General features: G+C 54.2%; 1 long non-coding RNA gene across 1 annotated transcript; it reads right to left on the reverse strand.

Moving 5' to 3' along the window:
• Positions 1–1,124: 1,124 nt before the first annotated feature.
• Positions 1,125–9,490, reverse strand: LOC140843726 (uncharacterized). Its single transcript, XR_012121726.1, has 3 exons — positions 8,980–9,490; positions 8,719–8,846; positions 1,125–1,717 (listed from the first exon to the last, which is right to left on the reverse strand). It is a non-coding gene; the product is annotated as an uncharacterized lncRNA (long non-coding RNA).
• Positions 9,491–10,377: the final 887 nt, after the last annotated feature.

Genomic DNA, 10,377 nt, shown 5'->3' on the forward strand with positions numbered 1-10,377 from the left:
TAAATAATTAGATGTCGGTGCGGCCAGCTAAGGCCCTGGTGGTCCACATGGGCCTGCAACTGGGGCACAAGGGCCAAGTCCTGACAGCAAGCTTTCTGAGAGGCGTGGGAGGAACGTTCCCAGGATGCCCCTGGCCCTGACTTCTGGTTCACATCCCCGAGGGTAGTTCCTCACCTTTATTTCCTCCCTGTGGTGAACTCCATGAATCCTGACTCTGGTTTTTATTTTCTGAGAAATGGGCTCTCTGCTCTCTGGTCCTATGTGGAAATTCTCCGTGCAGGCTGCGCCAGGACTCTCCTCGCCACCCCACCGTCCCCCACACCAACCGCCTGTTGGCGGTTCTGGACACACCCACAGCACCTTCATTCTCTCCTCCAAGAGTGTTGGGAAGTCAGTATTGAGTCACCAGAGGCTCATTCAACATGTCTGCAGCTGGGGACCTAAAAGCATGGATGCCTGATGTTTACAGGCCCTGGGAGCAGGGGATGCTCAGCTCTGATGCTCAGCTACCTGAACTTCTTGGGGAGGCCTCTGTCCTGGTTTGTGTCACATTGCTGAAGCCCTCTGGGGACACTCCTGTACCTCTGGCCAGTGAGCAGGGGACGTCTTATTCATCCTTCTTGTATTCCAGGCAAATAGCTGGCATTGTGAATGGACGCAGGCTGGGACTGAGTCTCTCATACAGCTGCCACCTCCAGGGAAAGTCCTAGGTCCTTGGTGGCCTCGTCAGCATCAAGGAAACCTGTTTCATAACCAGTGTGGCCACCAGGCAGCCAGCTCCCACGCCGCGCAGGCCTCAGTATTCTCCGTCTGGAGAACTAGAAGTCGGCTTTTTTTTTTTTTAAACTTCTGCTGACAGCCTGAGAATCCCGTGATTTATACGATTAATATGAGAAGTAACATCATTATTCTGTTAATATATTATTCATTTCACTAGTGATCTATTCTCTTCACACCCAGCTTGGAGAGTCAATTTTCCCTCCCTGCTATTTTAACAGAGCTGCATTTTAAATGTACTGAGAACAGTACATTAAACATGTATAAGATGTAATCTCATTTAGAATGCGCTCTTCCAGCGGACCTACCTCATAAGCATAAAGACAACAGTGCTGCCTGGGCTTCCTGGGGCCCTCATGGGTGGGCAGCTGAGAACAAAGCCGGGCTCTAATTAAGGAGTATGTTAAAAATTCTGATTTGGGCCTTAGGCTCATGGACACCTGGAATCAGATCTTTACCAAGGCCTAGACAGCAGGGGCCCCGCCCCCTCCATGCATTCCACCCCCCACCCTTGCCTTCTGTGCCTCTAATAACATGATATTTCATGGAAGAGGGAAGGAGGGGCTCCTAAGATGAGGAACCCTCATCTTTCACTTAATTAACAAGCACTTGGGATGACTGCAGCCTTCTTGATGAGCTCTGTCCCCTCCCTCAGAAGCCATCAGTCAAACCATAAATTCAGCCCTGGGGCTGCACAGGAGCCCCATCCAGGCCGGCAGAACCAGCCTGTGTAGGTGGAGATGTGTTCTCCATGCAAGGTCAGAGGAGAGGACATGGGAACTTTGAAATGTTCCAGAAGTGCCAGGTCATTGCTGTCACTGTTGTTGTCGGCAGGGATTCGGAGGTGCCTAGGCAATGGTTCTTGACCTTGGGGAGCTTCTCGTTGACCCACACCCCAGTTTGGAGGAGGGAGGTGCTCTGAAGTCTGACAATGGTGCTCCTGGGGCACAAAGATGAGAGCCGTTATTTTGAGGCCATCACTCAAGGCTTCATGGAGGAAAGGGTGTTTTGATTGGCACAGAACAATTTGGGAAGGGCTGGGGAGGGCAGCTGGGCAGTCGCACTGACATGAGTAAAAGCATGGAAGCAGGTGGAGTCAGTTCACAGAGGGCCTCAAACCATAAGCCAAAACAGCAGCTTGGACTGCTGCTGGCAACTGGGAGCTGAGGAGTGACCAGTCAGAGCTGCACAGGTTCCTATTTCAGAATTCCACAGCTGAGTGATGGGTGCTGATGTCCAGGTACATTCTACAAATGGCTCAAGGAGAAGATGGGGGAGGCAGTGGTATTCCTGGGCTCCCTTCTCCATAGGCAAACTCCTATCTACCCTGCAAAACCTTGCTCAAGTAGCCCCTCATCTGCTAAGCCTCCCTAACTCTGTTCTTTGCTGCCCCTGAGCTTTGTCCAGCCCTTTGCAGATAGTGACCAAAATTCAATGCTGGCTCTCAGAGTGTGATTCACAAATCAACAGGTAATGGCTGAGATCAAATGACTGGCTCAGAATGAGGCAGGATGGAAACCTGTCTCGGTCTGAGTCTTGATGAAGCAGACCCTAAGATAAGGAGTCGAATGCAAGTGATTTATTTGGGAGGTGTCCTAGGAAACACCTGTGGGGACACTTGTGAGGCAGGGATTAGAAGGCAGCCAATAAAAGGTGAAGAATCAAGCAAGTTTACACTTCCTGCAGTTGAAGCTGGAAGCTTCTGGGAGGTGGCGGGAGACAGTGTGGAGCACACACTTGGGGTTACTGGCCTGGTAGTGGGGCAGCTGCCGTTCAGATGCACCAATACGATCAGCAGTCATTGGCTGAAGACTGCCCCTTGGAGATTTGTGACCAGCTGCGCACCAAGGGAAAGCCCTCAGGCCATGAGACAGGAGGCTGACAGCTGGAGGCGAGGTGGCCTGCACAGAGGCAGTGAGACCTGAGGCAGAACTGGCAGCATCTGCCACGCTGCCTGTCTGCAGGAAGCACAAGTGTGGGGCCACAAAGCTGCAACATCAGAAGAGACTCGAGCAGGGGGCGCACGTGCAGCCCTGTCCTGCCCTGTCTGTGGCTTGGTCACCACAATACTGTCCTCTGCTAGGAGACTGGCCCAGAACGCCTGCAGCCAGGACAACTTGGCCTGCCCCTTCCAGTGCCAGTGCCCGCTCCCTCCTGCCCTGAGCCTGCACTGGAAAAGGCCCTGGGTGGTATACACAAGAGGCACGTGCTCGTCAGAGAACCATCTGGGGAGGGTCTCACACCTCCCTTCTGAGGGTCAGAAAAACAGGGTCCCCTCTGACAGTTCCCAGTGTTTGGGCCACACTCTGGGGACCAGCCACCTGTTCCTGAAGGACACTCCTTTGCCCCCTTTCAGGCAGGAGCAGCCTGCAAGCGGCTCCCATCACCCTACCTCCTAATTCCCTCCTCCCCAGCCTGCTACCCCCAGTGGAAGGAGCACCTTGGGGCATGGACTAGACATAAGGAGAGTCTGGTCACTATGCCCAGGGCAGGGGCCCAACACGGAGTGCCAGACAGGCAAATGAATGGCACTCCTCTCCCAGCGGGGCACACCAACGCATTGATGACCACACATTCTCAACGGGCAACACACCCCCAAGGAGTAAAGTCAGTCCTGGGAGGAGGGTGCAGTCAGCTGTTACAGTGATTTGTGTCCATCCAGAGTACAGTGCTACCTGCTACTAGATAAAAATGTATTCCTTACTATTTCATTTCATGAGGGATCAAGTGAACAGTTGGAGAACAGTTGCAAAAAAGGCTAGGCAGGGAGGCCCCAGCATTGGAGTGGGCCAGCCCCCCAGCGCCAGGAGTCCCCACAGTGCCAAGGCTGAAGTGCCACCCGGGAGCTGAAGGGGACTCCACAACGTGTGGCAACAGTTTGCCAGACTAGCCGGGAACCTGACCAACCACGTGTCACCGTGGATCTGGGGGATGGGCTGTTTTCTGCTGGGCCCAGGCCATGGCAGGGGACCCTGGGCAAGTCCGCCAAACCTCCCTGCTCCCCTGGGAAATGAATAGTGCCCCTCCGCACCCCCGATTCCCCATAGCTGCTAAAAGGCTGCCTTTGTGGGGTGCAGCCTTGGGCTCTGCTCCCTGGGAATCTGGCCTCTGGGCTTTGGTAGGTGGCAGATTTGGCTACTTGGCAGAAGGGACCCCTGGCCCTTATGGTCTGGGCTTGCCAGCCCTCAAGCCCATCCTCAAGGTGGGCTGCACTGTTACCCCACCTCTGTCCCCCACTCTCTCTCCCTCCTTTCCTCCTGCCTGCTCCCTCACCTGCCCCCTCCGTTACCCCCACTCTGCCCTGTTAATGAGCCCCAAGGAGATGCCATGTGCCGGTACCGCCTTTCCCACTGGCTTCCGTGGCTCCTGAGGGCAGATGAGAGGCCCTGAGAGCCCCTGGCATGCCTGGCTCTGCTAAGTGCTGCCCTGACTCACGGTTTCCATGGCAATGGCACTCACAGTAACAGCCCTGGCTTGCTGCCAGAGCAGATGACAACCACAACAGCTGGTCAGACCACGTCTAGCTGTGCTCACAGCCAGAGGAGACAGGACCCAGAGTGGGGTGGCTCTCCTGCCCCTCTCCCTGCCTGCCCACAGTCCAGCCTGGAGTGCTGTGTTCTGGAGGGCCATCCTCTGGCCTGGACAACCTTGGCTGGGGTGTGAGTGTGCAGAAGGAGCCCTTGATGGACCAGGACCTGGGAGCAAGCCCGACCATGCCACTGCCTTGCTGTGCAAACTTGGGCAGGACTGCGTCCTCTCTGTGCCCTGTCTGGAAGGCTGGGCAGGACCACCGAGCTGCAGGCCCCTGACTCTCCCAGGAACAGATGTCTGCTTGGTATGAGGGATCATCTGCTCCCAGGGCAGCTGTGGGTACTGTCCCTGCCTGTAGCCCTTTTTTCTTCACAGTCCGAAGACCGGGGTAGCCTACCAGCCCTACCTGAGGCCCCAAGAGTGCCTGGACCCAGGTGACTGGGCTAAGTGGCCTCTGGTGGTACAGCTCTACTTGGTGCTACCCTTCTTGAAGAAGCCTCTTTGTTCTGACCCAGCCCAGTGTCCCTGCGGATCCTCATCAGAAGGGCCACCTTGGGGTCACTAAATCCCCTAAGCTTACAGTCATTTTGCGCCCTGCTGCGTCCGACAATTGCACAGTTCTTAGCTCCAAGTATTGAAGGAGGGACAGAGGAAGAGGTGGCTGGAAAGGGAGCTCCCCCAAACACCTCCTACACCGGTGTCTTGCTAGTGGTGGACATGCAAGCACATGCTTCCTGAAGCCACCTCTGCTCACATCATGTAGGAGATTCTTCAGATTTCAGCCCTTTGGGAAGCACAAACCACTGCTATTTCCCGTAGCCACTGCTAAGTAGGAGGCTACCTGTAAATGAATGTCCTACTCTCTCATGGTCCTGTGGGCTGGCTGGGTTCGGTGAGCAGTTCAGATCCCATGTGTTGTCATCACTGTGGCTAGGCTGCCATCACGTACAGGTTGGACTGGTGGACCCTGGGACAGCTGGGTTGCCCTCTGCTCCCACAGTCTGCCTCTCCAGGTTGTCTTCCTGGACTTTCCAGATGGTGGTTCCAAGCTCCCCAAAGTGCAGGATCCAAGAGGGAAGAAGGTGAAGCTGGCAGCCTCTGACAAGCCAGACCTGGAAGTGGCACACTTCTGTCACATTCTGGTCTCAGGCTGGTTCAGTGCAGGAAGGACCCATATGAGGGCCTGGCTCCGGGGCCATCTTAGGAGACTGCCCCATTGCCCAGCCCATGGGGAGAACTGGGTGCAGATAACTCCCTCTGGAAGCTCTCCGGAGGAGCCTTCCCTGCCTCCGCCAGTTTCCGGTGGCTTCACTCCTGACGAGCCTTGGTGCTCCTTGGCAGGCACCTGTCACTCCAGGCCCTACCTCTGTCTTCACATGGCTTTTCCCTTGTGTATGTGCATCTCTTCCTCTAAAGACACTAGTCATTGGATTTAGGAGTCTCGCTATTCTGTACAACCTCATCTTAACTTAGTTACATTGACAACCGCCCTATTTCCAAAGAAGGTCACCTTTGGAGGTTTTGGGTAGGCGTGAATGTGTGGGGAGGCACTATTCAACCCACTACAGGAGACGGTGCCCCAGCCGCGCCCCAGACCCCAGACCAGCTGCTGCAGTTTCCAAACCTTGCCTGTCCAATTTCCTCCCTGATGCCCCCAACACAGCTTCCACCAGCTCACCCCAGAGGCTAGAGGCTCCTAAGCCCCCCAGCCAGACTCGAGCCTGACCCCTCCCCACTTCAAACAAGAATAGAGTTAAATTCCTGCTGCCCCCCTGGAATCAGCTGGCATCTAGTTCTGGATATGAGCCCTGGTCTGCATGCGTAGTGTGGGGGCTGGAAATGAGCATTTATCACCAAATAATATCAACAGCAACATAGTCAAAACCAAGCCAGGGCCCACTGAGAGCTTTCAGTGCCTCCCTGAGAGATATGGAAACTGGGCCGAGACTTGTGGGAAGAACTGAGCAGCTCCAAGGGGCGGACACACCCCAGCCCAGGGAAATGGAGGAGGCATGGGCAGGGGCAGCTGAGGGATGCACTGGGCCAGGGCCCTCGGGGCTCACCTTCCACCACTGGCTGTCAGGGAGGAGTGGAGGCCCAGGAGCTGGCACCTCGCTGGCTGCAGGCCTGCCCAGCTGGCTGGACAGCGTGGCTCAGGGATGCTGAGAGCAGAGTCTGTGTCCACTGTAGCCAGTTTCTGTGGAGAGGCAGCTCCTGGGGTTTCAAAGCAGCTGCATTTGCTAAGCCCAGTGACTGAGATCTGCCCAGGAGGGCCCTGCCACAATCACTGGGGTCTCCCAGCTCCTGTCATCTACCATGCTCAGGGCATCACTTCAGTTCTGACCTCAGGGGCTGTATGATGTGGGGGGACTGATGAAGGTTCAAATCCTGGCCCTACCTCTTCCCTGCTGTGACCCTGAGCCTCAATTTTCTCATCCATAAAGTGGCGATAGTAACAAATACCTTGAAAGACTGTCTTGGGGGATTAGAGATCATATGTAAAGCATCAGTGCCTGGAGTGCCTCTAGAGGGCGTAGCTGGTGTTGTCATGGTGATGATAGAGAGGACAGGGATGGCTCCCAGATTCAGTCCCTGCTATGCTCCCCCACCTCCCACCTGGCTTGCCCAGCTGGATCCTAAGAAACGATGGCAACAGGACCTGCCTCTGCCAGGTTATTCATTTTCAGAAAGCCTTCCCTGGTGCCAGACTCATCTTCCCTGGGTCTCACCTGTGAAGTGGATGGCAGGCGCCACACTGGCCTCAGCGGCGGTGGGTGGTCTTTACCAGTTGTCAGAGAGCCTTGAGTGAAGACAGGAGCAGCGCCTGCCACACAGACCCCAGGGCTGACTCTTCTAATTTGACCAGCCCTCCAGGTCACATGGAACCATCAGCCAGGTGACAGCCCAGGTGTCTCCAACACCCCTCCAGCTGTGATGCTCCACACCTTCAGGATGCGTTGGTCCCTCAAATGGAGCAGGCGGTCACTGCCCTGGGAGAGCCCTTACTGGCCACCACACCCTCAGTTTACAGAGGAGCAAAAAGGCCCAGGGGAGGGGAGGGACAAGCTTGGGCTGCAGCTTTTCTGAGGCTCCTGGGAGCCTGTGTCCTTTCCTCACAGCCCTCACCAGCCCCGGTCCCCATCCTGCCCCTCTCTGTCCCTCCCCGGGCACTGATGGCTCTGCACTGCTCATGCCCTTTGCCAGCCTCAGACACAGCCTCACATAAAGAACAGACGCAGCAACCGGGCCTCCTTGTGTGGCATCAGCCCCAGGGCCCTTATCTCTGCATCTAATCTCCTGTGTCAGGTGCCCAGAGCCATCTCTGCCTGGCAGTTCATTGAGACAAAGCAGGTCTTCTTGCAAACTCTTGGGTGGGCTGCCTCAGCACCAGGACACCTGGGACAACCAGGTCTGGGTTTGCTCGGAGGGGGTGCCCTCTGGGCCGTCTTGCTCAGCCCAGGGAGAGCACAGAGCCTAGCCTCTGTGAAACTGCTTTATTTTCACTCACTCATTTTAACTCTGGTAAGATACACATACAATTTGCCATTTAACCATTTTTAAGCACACAATTCAAGGGCATTAAGCACATTCTCACTGCTGTACAACCATCAGCACCCTCATCTCCAGAACTTTACCACCCTCCCAAACTGAAACTCTGTCCCCATTAAACACTCACTATCCCCGCTGACCTCACCCCCAAAGCCCCAGGTGCCCTATCCTACTTTCTGTCTCTATTTGACTCCTCCAGGGACCTCATATGAGTGGAAACAGACAGTGTTTGTCTTTTGTGACCAGCTTATTTCACTGGGCATCACGTCCTCAAGCTTCATCGATGTGGGAACAGATATCACTTTCCTTCCTTTTTAAGGCTGAGTAATATTCCACAAGACAGCATCTTGTGCCTGTTGATGGACGATGCATGAGTTGCTTCCATCTTTTGGCTCTTGTGACTAACTGTCCTGAACAAATATCTCCTTCGAGTCCCTGCTTTCAGTTCCTTTGTGTTTGCATCTGGAGGTGCAAGGGCTGGGTCATATGTTAATTCTATGCTTAAATACCCACGTGGGCAGGCCCACTCTGCCCTGAGGATGGCTCAGACCTGGCATTGCTTCCCCAGGAGTCATCTTCTGAGTCTGGCCCGGCTGCAGGGACTCTGCTGCTGTGTAAGCAGATGTCCCCATTCACAAAGTTGCAGCCAGCTAAGTGTCACTGTACTGTGCTTATTTGTCTGGGCTGCTAACTCATTCTGCTTTCAAACAAGTCCGTTTCCCTACTGGTAGGGTGAGGAGGTGGACTCAAGCTTTCTGTGATGCATTCCAGCTTTTCCTTTTTGACTGTATGATTTGACTTTTTTTTTTAGGATGATTTTATCTCTTTTTCAAGGAGAACTTTCAAAATGGCATTACTCACCCCGTCTTATGCAGGCTGACACAATGGGACTGGCTCTGAATGACTCAGGTATTATCCTTGATGAATCAGTGCTGATGTCCCTTCTGAAGCATCAGCACAAAAGGCTGGGACAGTCAGGAGCAGGAGGTCTGCGGAAGGAAGAGAGAAAAGAAAGGAGGTGCATTTGTAAATATTACTGCACGCCAAACTCTGTGCCCCTGTATTAGCTATCTATTGCTGCATAACAAATTACCCCAAACATAGTGGCTTAAAACAACACACATTTGTTCTCTCCTATTTTTCTGTGGATCAGGAATCTGAGCACAGCCTAGCTGGGATGCTCAGCTCATGGCCTCTGTGATCAGGGTGCTGGCCCAGGGCTGTGGTCTCATCTGTAGGTTCAGCTGGGTGGGTCTGTGTTCACTCGCTTTGCTGTTGGCAGGATTCAGTTCCATGAGGGCCTCAGTTCCTTCCTGGCTGCTGACCAGGAGCTGCCCTCTGTTCTTGCCACGTGGTCTCTCCACAGGCTGGTATACAAGATGGCAGCTTGATTGCCTTGGAGCAAGAAACAAAAGATGACAAGCAGGTGGAAGTCTTTTCATTTCCTAATATTGGAGCTCATTACTTTTGTCATGTTCTATTTTTTAAGAAATTAGTCACCAGATCCAGCCCACACTCAAGCAGAGGGAACTTCACAAAGGAGTGGGTCCCAGGAGGCGGGGGCCATCCCACAGGCTGCCCACCACACTTTCCATCACATAGGACTCATTTTCTTGAGATGAGATTGAAAGACACACCCTAGTGCCCAGTCTTGCTGGATGTGGGCCCAGGCTCACCAGTTTGGAGGCCCACGCTCTCCTACCTACCTCCCTGTTCCCCTTCACATGCAGAATGACTTTTAGGGACTTCACCCTTAACAGTTTTCTGTTCCATGACCTGCCACCCCACACTTGCTACATCAGAACCTTCACTGGACATGCAATTTTTGAGCCTACACTGGCCTGAGGTAGGAGCCAGGACAGCAGTCAGGGCCCCTCACGTGCCCACAGCACTTTGCACATGATATGCGTTATGCAGAAGGCAGCCTCCCCAAGCACCTCCAGCTCTGCTGTGGGCTCCTCTTGATCCACACATGGGCCAGGACAGGACTGCTGGGGGCCATGACAGCTGGGAGCTGGAGGACAAACTACCTGGCTTCCTCACCCCTCACATGGGAAACTTGGGTGAGTTCCCTGCAACACCCAGAGGCCTCAGCAAGACTGAGCCTCAGGGTCCACCTCCATTGGCTTCTTTCCTCGCCCTGCTTGCCTCCCTTATTTCCTCCCCATGCCTGGGGTCACCTCCTGGGAGAGGCTGAAAAACACACGCTTTCACCCATCAAAGATATCCACACCCTAATCCCCAGAATCTGCCAGATGTCACCTCATATGGCAAAAGCAGTCTGTGCTGAGGCATTTAAGTTAAGGACCTGGGGATTGGGAGATTATCCGGGTGGGCCCTAAATGCAATCTTTAGTCATAGGACCAAATGCAATCACAAATGTCCTTATGAATGGGAGGCAGAGAGAGATTCAACATGGACGAAAGAGAAGATGATATGAAGAAGGAGACAGCGATAGCAGTGATGTGGCAAGCCAGGGAATGCTGGCAGCCCCAGAGTCTGGAAGGGGCAAGGAATGGA

This window comes from Manis javanica, chromosome 10 (genome assembly GCF_040802235.1).
Source record: "Manis javanica isolate MJ-LG chromosome 10, MJ_LKY, whole genome shotgun sequence".
NCBI lineage: Eukaryota > Metazoa > Chordata > Mammalia > Pholidota > Manidae > Manis > Manis javanica.